The sequence below is a fragment of the Callospermophilus lateralis genome, chromosome X, assembly GCF_048772815.1.
Source record: "Callospermophilus lateralis isolate mCalLat2 chromosome X, mCalLat2.hap1, whole genome shotgun sequence".
Lineage (NCBI taxonomy): Eukaryota > Metazoa > Chordata > Mammalia > Rodentia > Sciuridae > Callospermophilus > Callospermophilus lateralis.
Genome location: NC_135325.1, coordinates 122812201 through 122826555, shown reverse-complemented (window position 1 = coordinate 122826555; position 14355 = coordinate 122812201). Strand labels below are relative to the sequence as shown.

Genomic DNA, 14355 nt, shown 5'->3' with positions numbered 1-14355 from the left:
GAGAAGTATTGCCAAAAGGGGCATCTAAATTTTTAAGAGGTGCCTTCTTAAGCAAAAGTTAAAATGATAATTGTTGAGGAGTAAAAATGTAAAGTTCTAATTATTACAATAATGAATATGGCAGTTCAAAATATCTCCTTATATTCTAAGAGCATTCATCAGCTCTGGACTATGGGCCCCAAAGAAAAACCCAGGGATTGGGCAGTAATGACAAATAACCTTCTGGATTTAGTGGTGGTGGGGGAAGAGATGAGAGAGGAACCCTCAAGTAGATGTGCAGAGTTTTCTAGAAAAATGGGGAAGGGCGAAGTTGCAGAAGGTAACCTACCATTTGAACCACTTCCTCTAGGGTTTAATTCAAAGGTAGAAGCAGGCACTCAAGAATCTTTTTCAGCCTACTCATGCATTCACACACATACACACACACACAGAGTCATAATTCATTTCTCTGGATGCTGCTCACATTTGCAATAGTTCACGTCTCATGCTGTATGATATCTACCCATTGACACTGTATGTGTTGTCTGTCAGAATTCTAGAGCTTCCTAAGGGAGGTAGTTATGTTTTCTGTTATGACATCAGCACTGAGCAGAGTTTGAGCAAGCAGTGCTTCATGAAGAAATGAATCTAGCATTACACCTCATAAACTTCTATGACTGTAGAGAAGTTCATCTTCACCGCATTACAGGTATTCCAACCTACCTCCCTAGGGTGGATTTTTGTGTAACTCCCTTGAATATTTTTATCATTTTCTACATATGTATGTCACTAAATAGTATGATGATTTTACTTGTTTCTTAGCTTTTATGTAAATAGAATCATTCAACATTCTTCTGCCCCTTGCTTTTCTCCAATTGCTGGGTCATAAAAGTCGATGCATATTGTTGAGCTCCTCTTATTTCCACTGCTGCATACTAGTTCATGGCTCCATACTTCTCTTTCTTCTCTTTGTGGTTACCTGAACTGCTTCCAGGTTTTGCTATTATAAATAATGCTGCAATAAGCATTGTTGGAAATGTCTCCATTCCTAGCACATAGGTGTAAGAACTGAAATGGTATTTTAGGGTCAGATTTCCCTATATCTTTGCCTGGTCTAGCAGCAAATATATTTTGAAAATCAGAGTATATGGAGAAGATTGATAATAAAAATGTAGACAAATCCAGGGCTGGGGTTGTGGCTCAATGGTGGAGCGCTTGCCCAGCATGTGTAAGGCACTGGGTTCAATCCTCAGCACCACATATAAATAAATAAATAAATGTCCTTTGACAACTAAAAAAACTTTAAAAAAAAATGTAGACAACTCCACCACTTGAAATAAAAAGAAATCACAGGCTTGTCAACACTCTAATCCAAGTAGTTGGGTAGTGTATTAGTTTCCTAGGACTGCTATAACCAAGTACCACAGTCTGGATGGCTTAGAACAACAATCACAGATTTTCTCATGAATGTGGAGTCCAGAAATCTAAAAGCAAGGTGTCAGCCAGGCCAAGCACCCTCTGGAGTCTCTAGGGGAAGAAACTTTCTAACTCTTCCAAGTCTTGGTGGTTGGCACTCCTTGGCTTGTTGTTGTGTCACTCCAGTTTCTGTCAGTGCTGTCACATGGACTTCTCCTTATGTCTCTGTTTGCTCCTTCTATCTTCTTCGGACAACACCTGTCATGTTAGATTAAAGAACCCACCTTCTCCACCATGACCTCAGCTTACTAACTACATTGTAATAACATTATTTTCAAATAACATCACATTGTGCAATACTGGGGGTTAGAACTTCAATAGAGCTCTTTGGGGAACACAATTCACCCTCTAACAGGGCAGAAGGTTAGCTACAGAAATAAACAAACTACAAATAATCATATCAATATATGATTACATTCAGAACAATTCAGTTTGTCTATCTATAAGCATTCAGTGAACACATTAAATTTAAATAGTACCAAAATATTAATATGGCTTCTTAGAATAATGAAATTACACCAGGACAATAATTTCTTAATTAAGCATATGTAATTATTTAATCCTGTTTCCAAAACAGTTCAAAAATCAGCCAATAGACGTATCCTAGAAAACCACTCTGGACCACAATGGCAGATTCCCAAAAAGTTGAGAGAGGTTTTCAAAGAGCCAACAACAGTGTTGGGGAGATAATGAACAAATACAAGTTAGATGGCAATAAAGATAACTCATAGGCATAAAAAAATAGGAACAAAGATGATAACAGAGGTGATATAATATGATTGAAGCAAAACTAAGCTGGGTGCAGTGGCACATGCCTGTAATCCCAGCGGCTTGGGAGGCTGAGGCAGGAGGATCGTGAGTTCAAAGCCAGCCTCAGCAAAAAGCAAGACATTAAGCAACTCAGTGAGACCCTGTCTCTAAGTAAAATACATAATAGTCTTGGGTATGTGGCTCAGTGGTCAAGTGCCCCTGAGTTCAATTCCCAGTAACCCCCCTCCAAAAAAATAGCATTTGATTATGGATCCTGATCATAGTTTCCATTTGCTGAATATCTGGGGAGTGGTGGTATAGATATGGATGTGGTAATATAATATAATACAATCAACTGGGCTATTAATACCATCTTCCTGAAGACTGCATCTGAGACATAATTTCTATAAACATAATTCAACATCCAATCATGACAACAAAAAAAGCTTCTAGAAAATTAGAAATAACAATATGAAAACTTATAGCTGACATCACACTTAATGGTAAAAATGAAATGTCTTCTCACTGAGATGTAAATAAGGCAAGGATGGTCACTTTTACACTTGTATTTAACATTTTAGACAACCTAGCAAGTTCAATAAGTCAAGAAAAAAGAAATTAAAAGCATAATATACTGTAAGGAAGGAATAAAACTTTTTATAAACAACATGAGTATGCATATGATAAATCATAACAATACTACAGGAAAGCTACTAAAATAAGTAAATTTAATAAGGTCACATGCTACACAAGATCAAAAGAATTATACACTTACTGTCAACAGTGAACAAACAGACATGAAAATATTAAAATGCCACTTGTGATAACGGAAAAAATTAGGTATTTGGGGATATAGTTAACAAAATATAATCAAAAAATCATACACTTAAAATTATACAATACTGCTGAGAGAAATCAAACAAGACCTAAATACATGGAGAGATATGCCATGCTCAAAGATCAGAAGATTCACCATTGTCATATCAATATTGATCTACAAAGTCAATGCAGTCCCTGTCAAAATCCCAGTGGATTTTGATTGTAGGAACTGATAAAATGATTCTAAAATTTGTTTGGAATGACAAAGGAATAAGAATAGTTAAAAACAATCTTGGGGGGCTGGGGATATGCCTCAAGTGGTAGCGCGCTCGCCTGGCATGCGTGCGGCCCAGGTTAGATCCTCAGCACCACATACAAACAAAGATGTTGTGTCTGCCAAGAACTTAAATAAATAAATAAATAAATAAATAAATAACAATCTTGGGGGGAAAAGGAGGACAAAGTTGGAGAGTACTTCCAATATCTGATTTCCAGAGTTATATAATACCTTAATAACCAAGACAATATAGTATGGGTATGAGAATAAATCAATGAAACGGAACAAGACCATAATTAAGCACACTTTTTGGAGGTCCTAGCAATGATCACTTAGCTTTCAACAAAAGTACCAAGGTGATTGATTGAGTAGGGAAAATGATAGTGTTTTCTATAAATGATGTGGGGACAATTTAATGTCCATTTGGAAGAATAAATGAACTTTGATCTTACTTCACATAATACAAAAAAATTAAGCTGAAATGGAACACAGGTATATTAGTTGAAGGTTGCTGCATGACAAACTTAGTAACCGTAAACACACATTTATTATCTTACAGTTTCCATGGGTCAGGAGTTGGGGCCCAACTTAGCTGGGCTCCCTGTTCAGGGTCTCATAAGACTGCAGCTGAGGTGGTGGTAAGGCTTCATTCTCATAAGGAGGCTAAAGTGGAGAAAAGTCTGTTTCTAAGCTCATTCATATGGTTGGCAGAACTCATTTCTCCGAGGCTGTGTGGTTGAGGGCCTTGGCATTTTGCTAATTGGAGGCTGCTGGCAGTTCTTAGACACCATAGCCAGGTCACTTTCTCAACACGGCTGCTCATATCAACAAGCCTTTGAGGAGAATCTTTCATGTCAGAGAGAACCAATTCACTCAAACCCAACTGCTTCTTAATTACAGCTGTAGAATCCTTTCCATGTTCTATTGGTAGAAACAAGCCCTAGGACCCACCCATATCAAGGCAAAAAGATGGAAATCAGGGGGACCACCGTAGGATCAGTCTGTCACAGTAGATCCAAACATAAGACCTAAAACTAAAAAAAAAAAAAAAAAAAAAAAGTTCTGGAGGGGAATACAGGGGAAAATTTTTTTGTGAATTTAGGTTAGATGAAGATTCCCAGAAGACAAAAAGCACACAAACTATAATATCACAGAGAATAAATAGGCCTTCATCAAAAGTAAAAATCTTTGGCACAGTTAAGAAAATAAAACAGCAAACCATAGTTGGAGGGGAAAAGTATTTACAAATCACATATATGATAAAAAAAAAACTCGTGAACTCTCACAACTTAATAAAACAGACAATTCAATTTAACCAGAAACAGGCAAACGAACCTGATAGACACTTCACCAAATAAGATAAGCATAATGGCCAATAAGCAAATGAAGATATGGTCCCTATAATTAATCATTAGGAATATGCAAATTAAATCACAAGGAGATACCATTTCCACAACTACCCAAATGGCTAAAACTTAAAAAAGACAATGCACAGGGTATGACAGTGGTAGAGCAGTTGCCTAGCATGCATAAGGCTCTGGATGCCATTCCCAGTACTGAAAAAAAAAATCAGACCTTCAAAAACAAGCCACAACACAACAACAGGTATTTATTAGGATGTTCCAGAGGAACCCTCTTACTTTACCAGTGAGAATGCAAAATGGCACAATGGTGGGACCACTCTGGAGAAGAGTTTGATGATGTCCAGTAAAGTTAAACATACACTACACATATGACCCAACAATGTTTTGCCTAAGTACAGTATTTACACAAGGTAAATGAAAAACCTGAGTCTATACAAAGATGTAAATGAATGTTCATATTAGCTTTACTCTTTTTTTCCTTTTTTTAATTGGTTGTTCAAAACATTACAAAGCTCTTGACATATCATATTTCATACATTTGATTCAAGTGGGTTATGAACTCCCATTTTTACCCCAAATACAGATTGCAGAATCACATCAGTTACACATCCACATTTTTACATAATGCCATATTAGTAACTGTTGTATTCTGCTACCTTTCCTATCCTCTACTATCCCCCGTCCCCTCCCCTCCCATCTTCTCTCTCTACCCCATCTGTTGTAATTCATTTCTCTCCTTGTTTTTTTTCCCATTCCCCTCACAACCTCTTATATGTAATTTTGTATAACAATGAGGGTCTCCTTCCATTTCCATGTAATTTCCCTTTTCTCTCCCTTTCCCTCCCACCTCATGTCTCTGTTTAATGTTAATCTTTTCCTCCTGCTCTTCCTCCCTGCTCTGTTCTTAGTTGCTCTCATTATATCAAAGAAGACATTTGGCATTTGTTTTTTAGGGATTGGCTAGCTTCACTTAGCATAATCTGCTCTAATGCCATCCATTTCCCTGCAAATTCCATGATTTTGTCATTTTTTAGTGCAGAGTAATACTCCATTGTGTATAAATGCCACATTTTTTTTATCCATTCATCTATTGAAGGGCATCTGGGTTGGTTCCACAGTCTAGGTATTATGAATTGTGCTGCTGAGTTCATAGTAGCTTTACTCTTAATGGCTCAAAACTGAATCAACTCAAACGTTCATCAACTAGTGAACATTATCACCATACTAGACTACTATTCAGCAATAGAAGGTAAAGAACAATTGATATCGGCTGGGGTTGTGGCTTAGCAGTAGAGCATTCGTCTTGCATGCGCGGGACCCTGGGTTTGATCCTCAGCACCACGTAAAAAAAAATGGGTTAAATAAAGACATTGTGTCGAACTATAAAACAAATATTTAAAAAAGAACAATTGATACATGCAACAATATAAAAAAGAATACAAAAAAATTATGCTCAATGAAAGAAGCCAGCCATGAAACACCACAGAAACCTATCGGTGACAAATTTGAAAGAATGGCTATAACTGACCCTATATTCTCTGGCCATGATGAAGTTAAGTGAGGAATCAGTTTTGAAAATTCATAGAAAATATACTTGCAAATTGAAAGTATACTTCTAACAGCTCACAGTTGAATGAATTAATTACAATGGGGATTAGAATATAGTTGATAATAAAAATAAAAATGAAAATATTATGTTTTGAGACATCCAAACAGTGGAATAAGTCCAAAGAGACAAGAAGCAAATGAAGAAAAGTGATTTCTGGGAGATATATATATATAAAATATTTATTTTTTATTTATTTGTAGTTGGACACAATACCTTTACTTTATTTATTTTTAAGTGGTGCTGAGGATCAAACCCAGGGCCTCACACATGCTAGGTGAGTGCTCTATTGCTGAGCCACAACCCCAACTCCATCTGGGAAATATTTTAAGTGAAAAAAATCAAGAATCTGAATAGTATGTGAAATTCAATTTTCTGTATATAAGAAAAGGGGGGAATGCAAATACATGTGTTTTTATGCCTGCTCAAATTTGCAAAAGAACCCACAGAAGAATGAACTAATAAACTGATTATGCCAGCGAATAGTATGTCTGGCTAGATAAGGAAGCAAGACTTTTCTGAATATATCTTACTCTAAATTTGACTTTAAAATCATATGAAGTTTAAGCTCATTAAATTTTTACTTAAAAACTGTAAAATACATGGAAACAAATGAACAATCATTATCAAGTTGATCCCATAATCACAAATGATAAACTTCTGGTAAGAGTAATTAAAAAGAACAAATGAAAAAAAGAAAAAGAAAAAGGCACAAATAAACCATAGTAAGATGCAGGAATTAAGACATCACTACAGATATGGCAGACATCAACTAGTAGTTTTAACTCTTCCAGGCCCAGATGGATCTATGAGCAAGTTGTATTAACATTCAAATAACAGATAACTCCAATCCTACAAAAACTTTTGGAGAGCACTTACTTTATAAGGGTAGCATAATCATGATACTCAACTAGACAGTGACAATACAAGAGATTTAAGGCCGAATCTCACTATCAAATATAGATATGAAAACCCTGAAGAAAACTGTATGAATCAAATCCGGCAGTTAAGAAAGATCATGGCCACAGTGGGTTCATTATAGTGATACAAATTTAGTTAAAGCTACAAAGTTGTATTCAAAATTCCTTAAAATGGCCCACATCAACCATCTCCTGCATCAGAAACTTGAGGCATGATGCCAGGGAACTTGTAGTGCTGCAGAAGCACCTCATGTGGTTCTGATATGGCTTGCCACTCAAAGTGGCACTCAGAGCAGCCACCTGGGCATCATCTGGGAGCCTGCTGGAACTCAGACAAGAGCACTCTCCTACCTCATCCCAGACCCACTGTCAAGCTGGTTCATACTTAACACAGAGAAGTGCTCTTAGAGCAGCTGCTCTCAACCTTGAGTTGCAGGCCATCATCACCAGGAAGCCTTTTTAAAAAAAATTCCCATGTCAGTGTCATCCCAGATTAATTAAACACAAATGTCTGTTGGTGGGGCTCAGGTGGCAGGTATTTTAAAAGTCCCCAGGTGGTTCCAATGAGCAGAAAGCATGGCAAACCACGGCTCTGTAGTATTCCCAAGAAGAGGAAACTTCTATTCAGAGACTCTGCACCCTCTCTGAAGAGCCAAGAAAGACAGATACACTCCTCAAGCCCTATGGCTTTACCCCCAGAAGAAAGCACGTGTTTGTCACACATGCCATGCCAACAGGGCTGTCTTCATGCAGCTTACAAAACTGACACAGAAAGAGAACTTGTAGTTCTGAACTCTGCAGAAGCTGTAGCCCAGACTATGAACCCAGAAGTCAGACTCACCTGGGTTTCCATCCTCTCGCAGCTGCTTCAAAGTGCATCACCTAGACCTAACTTCTCTGGAAGAAATTCCATAGTGATGTTAATACTTTCTACCTCAAAGCAGTGTTTAAGGACATTCTGTAGAAGCAGAGGGCTAAGGGCTTGGCAAAGATTACGTCTAATGTTAATGTACATTACTACTGAGGCAGCTGGTCACGTATTGGCAGCAACTCTAAATGAAATCATCAACAAATCCAGGCCAAAAGATAACTCTCCACACCATGCTAACATGATAGCAACTAGTCTGTGCAACTCCTGAACACATGTGATATGACTACTCTAGATGAAGATGTGAGGCAATAATAAAATACATTCAGGATTTGGACAACCTATTACAAAATGGGGTCATCTTATTAATTATGTTCACTACTGTTAAAATGACAGTATTTTGCACCAATTAAAACTGACTTCACCTGTTCACTTTTTTTTTATTGTGGCTAAAAAAAACTTTCAAACTTCACATGACTTACATTACCTTTCTTTTGGCTAGTACTGTCTCAAAGGCTTAGGAAGCCAGGGTGTGAACTAGTACTCTCAGATTAGATTGGCGTTTTATAACTTTAATTTACATATGGCCACCTGGTGGGGGTCTCATTAAAATGCAGATTCTGATGGAATATTCTGCAGTGGTTCTAACTGAATGTGGGACCAGGCCTGAGATTCTACATTTGTCACAAGCCCCCAAGAGTGGCTACTGAGGAGTGAGGGCACCCGGACAGTATCAACAACAAAAAAATATTTTATGACAGAAGTGATGGGGGCCTCTGGGGAAAATTAGAGCTGATAACAGGAAGAAAGTAAATGTGCTGTAGGATCAGACTGAGCCTCTCACAGTGAGGAATACAAAGAAGTGGGGGCCCATCTTGAACAGGTTGCCCTTAGAAGCCGGCAGCAGAGAAGGGGAGATGCATGCTTTCCTCTCCCAGATCAACCCAAAATGGAACACTGGCTGGGGTTACATCCAATGTCACACAACCAGTGTCAATGGCAGCGCCCTTCTAAGATCTTACTGAAATCAAGAGCAAACTTTCCTTCTTGCTGATACCCACCAATAGTAGTGACCACCTCTGCACCGTAGCCTGGGTCACTGCCATACAGGTATATTTATTATCTCAGTTAAACAGCTAGGGCCAATTCCAGGCCTGCTAAAAGTAAGGGCAGTCCCCATTCTCCTGCATCCTCACCCGAGTAATCTCAGAGCCATAAAGGAATTTGAAGCACCACCACCCGATGCTAAGAATGTCCTTTAAAACCTACCTCTGCCTCAGTAGCTCCCATGGAGGGGAAAGGATGACACTGACCTGATGTTGCAGCCTATTCCATGTTAACAGGCTCAGCAAAATGGATTGATTTCTTCTCACAGAAAGTCCAAGGACGTGATATCAAAATATAACAATTACCACATGCTACAGAAAAGGCACCACTGTGTATTGTCAAGATTTGTACAGCTGAAGAGCTGAATGTGTTACAAAAAAGTTCATTTTGTTCTTCCTTTCAATTCTTAATCTTTGACTTCCTCCTCTACCCCCCCCCATCCCAAACATAACAGCAAGCAAAGCAAAAACCTATACTCAAAGCGTTCATGATGACACAGTGCAAAGATTAAGAAGCTGGGAGGAAAGGGGTGTTAAGCCAATGTGAGAGATCTGTCCCATCACTGGATTCTAAGAACTTTCTTATCCATTTTTTATTTGCCCATGGAGAGAAAGGCTAAGTACAAGCTCCATTTCATCTCACAGACAAGGAGCACAATCTTCAGAAGGATTAAAGTGAACATGTCTAAACAATGCTGTGCCCCCCCTCCATCCAGTGCAAGTCAATGAATGTTTACTGTTTACTGTGTGCACTGGGCCATGTTCGGTTTCACACACCCAGAAAAAATGTCTCTGACCTCAGACCTCTTTATTACAAGTTTGGAAGATGAAAAAAATTAATACTGAAATATGTAGGAGTTGCCTATAAAGAAAAAGAATCAAGGACCGATCATATAAAACTAGTGTAAGTATGTGGAATTGCAAAGTTAGGAGTCCTTTCAAGATACTGAGAAATGAATTCAAGGGCATTCAGGCCCAGGCCTGAGGTACTGATCTAATGAGCAATCAAGTCTCTGGATCTCTTCTCCAGAGCCCGGATCACTTTTCATCCTAACCTAGGAGCACAAGCATCCAGTCTATTATGGACTGAGGAATGCACAGGGCCTGAAGCTGACTGAAGAGCCAAGGCTGGGTCTTGATCAGAAAAAGGTAAATCGACTTCCATTCTGAGACACTTGGGAAAGGGGCAGGTAAAATTCCCTAATGCAGGAATCACCTCACTATCACCCTGTAATTGTTGGTTATACAGTACTAACTTTTAGGAAAAAAATAAAATGAAAACTCATAAGGTAAACAAATGGCTTCAGGCCATTTTCACTAGGCACTAAAATATTTGCATATTTTAATGCTGACAGCTGTGAGAGACTGAGGCAGAGAGGCCACACCTACGGTTAAGGAGAAGATGAGCCAAGAACAGGAATGATGGTTGCCCTTACAACCAGTTCTCCAAACAACTATGACTTGTATAACACTATAGTGCAATCATGATAATGGTGTACAAATTACAGAAAGCTCTGATGCACATCTGATTCTCTGAAGAACTCTGAAAGCTTGGGTGTTATTAGCTCTGTCTAACAAATGTAAAAGCCACCAACAGTGAGCTAAAATGACTTGTCCAGTGTCACAGAGTTAAAGCAGAGAAATGAGACTTGAAACCAGCTTCTGGAATCCAAATGCAGGAAGTTTCCTATCACATCACATGGACAACATGTTCGTTTACCACTTGTTCCTCTGTTAGAAATAGGAAGAAAGCACTTGTACATGATGCCAATTTTCTAAAGAGATGCTTCAAATTCATAAAAAGAATAATTGTCAAGGTACTGGCTATGAAAAAACACACAGCAAACATTTCCAATGAAAGCTCGTCCTCCAGCTACAAGAGAAGGATCACAAGGAGGCATTCTTTCTCTATGGCTGTTGTTTGTGGTAACGAAGAAAACAAAACAACAACAACAAAAAAATTTGGCCGCAAGTAAGCAAGTAATTTTTAAATCCAAGTAGTAAAGGAAATTAAGCTATGCAATAACAGAGGACACTGCTAAGAATGTCATCTGAAATTAAAATCTCACACCAACAATGAAATGCAAAAGAAATGTCTAGAATATCCAGCTTACTGGATTTCTAAAATTTTATTAGGACATGGCTAGGAACATTTTTTTTTCTTGAAAATAAGAGGTCCAAATAGTTCAATTTAATAACAGCTAAATTTTCTTCAGTGCCTCTATGTACAAAACTGTCCTAAACATTACACACACACACACACACACACACACACACACACACAATATCTACTCAGTCCTCCCAACATCCCTTTGAGAAGGTACTATCATTATTTTCATTTTACATATAAGGAACCCCAGGGACAGAGGCAAGTCCCTTGCCCAGGGTCACATAAGTAATAATAAAGCCAGGATTCAAATGCATGGAGACCACCCAATCCAGAGCAATAATGCCCCTCCATCTGCCAAAAAAAGGAATAAATGAACTGAGAAACTAGAAAATAAAGAAAGCAGAACTCTGAAGAGGTCAGAAAGAGGGAAGGGAAATTACTAAATGATGAAAACAACCTATTATTCTGTTATAAAATTGAATAAAGTTTAGAACTAAATAGAAACTCAAATCTTTGTAATCCTCTGGCCACTGGTTAAGAATGTCACCTACTGAGCTTTGCAGAGTCTCTGCTTTTCTCTTTATTTTGGAACCTTCAATAAGACCAAGAGCTGTGTGTTTTCAGTGGTTTCTAAAGTAAGTACATTTTGTTAATTCTTTTCTCATTTTGGAGGAAGACTACTGGAGTATTTTTTGTAACTTTATTCATTTTTAGAATATGTAAATTTAAAAAATTTGCTTTGAAGACACTGAACATACAGAATTTGGGAGGACTGAGTGGTACCAAACAGATGAATTTTTACAGTGAGTTCTCACTAATGCAATTTTATTAGTGAGTGCTCTTGTTACTAAGAACTTGAGTGCTTCTTTTACTCTGGAGTTAGTTCAAAATGAACTGTTTTGTCTTTACAAATCACACAATACAAAGACTGACAATTATTTCAGATAACAGGTTCACAGTACAAACCAGCATGCAGGAAGAGGAACTATGGTATAAGGTGGCCTGAGAATCCAGCAGAGCCTTCTATCTACAGAAATGGGGATTTGAAAACCACCTTCCCAGGTGTATGGAAACACTGTTGCATGTAAAGAGGAAAAAAGCAAGGTTGTGATAAAGTTATCTAAGAGGCACTCATGGGAAAAATGATGACTCCACAGAATCTGTTGGATTCAGACAGATTTGCTTTTGGATTTGTTTGCTTTAATAGTGCAGCAGCTGACAATCTAAAACTAGCAGTTCAAAGTGATGTCCAAGTCACTCTCGATCATGCCTGTTTGTTTTACTGTCATTGTAGAGATTTAGAGTTCATTTTTTCAACATTCAGCTCTGCTGGAAAATATCATTGCTTATTTTTTTTAATTGTCTGAATCCCCACACATAAATTCCAGAAGGCCTCCTCAGTAGTGCGCTCTCCTTAGGACACTGTGGGAATTGTATTTAATGAATGAAACCACTAACAATTTAATAAATATAAGTTAGAAGTTTAAGGTAAGGAGACAAGTCATTTAATAACCATAGTAGCTTCTATAAGTCCGAATGAAGCTATTCACCTTCAAGCACATCAGGAGCACCACCACTTTGAATTATTCTCCATGGTGTGGAATCTCTTTAGAGTTTGATTTTATTAAATAGTCAGAAGTCATTCAGTCAAACGTGATGAATACCTGATTTGCCCAATAGATACCCTGGATGAAAGCAAAAGGTGTCTAAAGTAACAAGCCCGATCATCTCAGCTAGCTAATAAACTGGTTTTGAAGGAAATCCAAAATGGTCTGAACCACAGTAAAACTTCTGGCTGAGTCTCACGACTATAAGATAGAGACTTCTATCTTAATAACACGGAGATGTAGTACAAAGAACCCAGATTAGACATATAATATACTCCCCAATACCTAGCTTGTGATACTAGGTTTGCTATATTAGTTAGCCTCTCTGGGACTCAGTTCTCCCATCCAGGAAACAAATTATGTGAACTTCGAGGTCTCCGTCAATTGTAAAATGCTACAATTCCGCTCTTGCAAAGATCTGTCTTAAAAACTAGTCACAACCCACTTCGTCTGATATGTTGTATCCATCCATAAAGTTCATAATATAATTCTGTGCAACAGATTCACTTTATAATACTAATTTTTTCACTTCCTGAGCGCAGCAAAAGGCACCCCGACCGAGGGCGCTTGCTCCTGCCTGTGCATACTTCCGACTGCGTATCAGGGAACTAACCGTTCCTTCTCAGACCTTCCCTCAACTGTTGCAAAAGCAGATAAACCTCCCGTGCATACACAGAAACACTGGACCAGAGCGACGATTATGGTTTCTCATCCAGTGCCAGGCTGAGTCCACTCCGCAGAGCCCACGGGGGATGCGGCGGGTGCCCACCCCACGCAGAAGGCTAGGGCGAGAACCAGCCGCAGCGCGTCGCCGAGGAGGCAGGGCAGCCGCCCGGCCCGCTCGCCTCCCCGGGACAGGGAAGCAAAGTACAGACAGCACCTACGACATCTGCTCCCCGCCTACCGGCGTTGCAGCCCCAATTCCCGTCCCGACCTTCGCCCGCCGTGAGCCGAAGAACCGGGGGAAAACAGAAGCACCTGTCTTCTGCTCCCCGGCCTCAGCCCTGCCCCGCGGGGACAGCGAAGAAGCTCGGGTGAACCCCACCCCCACCCCAGCGGGTGCGCTGACGCCCCGCGCGACGCGGCGGCCCGTGGAGTCCCAACTTCCCGCTGCCAGTCTCCCCATCACAGGTCCCCGCAGCGGCCGGCTCACAGCCAGGCCAGCCGTGAGCGCGCACCCACCTTGGGCTCCCGGCGCCACCGCCGTTGCCAGGCTGCTCAGCTCCAGGGCCCTGCTCCGCCCCCTCCGGCACCCGCCCCGCCCCCGTGGCCTCCCCGCCCCCGGCCACCGCCTGCCGCCCTCCTCCGCGCACGGGTTGGCGGGTATGAATCACGTGACAGAGGCGGAGGCGGAAGGAAGGCTCCGCGCAGACCTGAGGAGCCGCTCTGAGGGGCGGAGCTCTTCACCCCGAGGCTGCTGGGAAGCCTTCTATGAAGGGTCCAGCCTGTAAAGGCAGCTGGGAGTCGTAGTTC

General features: G+C 39.9%; 1 protein-coding gene across 3 annotated transcripts in view; it reads right to left on the bottom strand.

Moving 5' to 3' along the window:
- Positions 1-14118, bottom strand: part of Mtm1 (myotubularin 1) — a 98484-nt gene extending 84366 nt beyond the window's left edge. For all 3 annotated transcript variants that reach the window (XM_077107686.1, XM_077107687.1, XM_077107688.1), the window contains exon 1: positions 14065-14118. The gene's annotated coding sequence lies outside the window, so the exon portion shown is untranslated. The remainder of the gene's footprint in view (positions 1-14064) is intronic.
- Between the last annotated feature and the right edge of the window lie 237 nt (positions 14119-14355).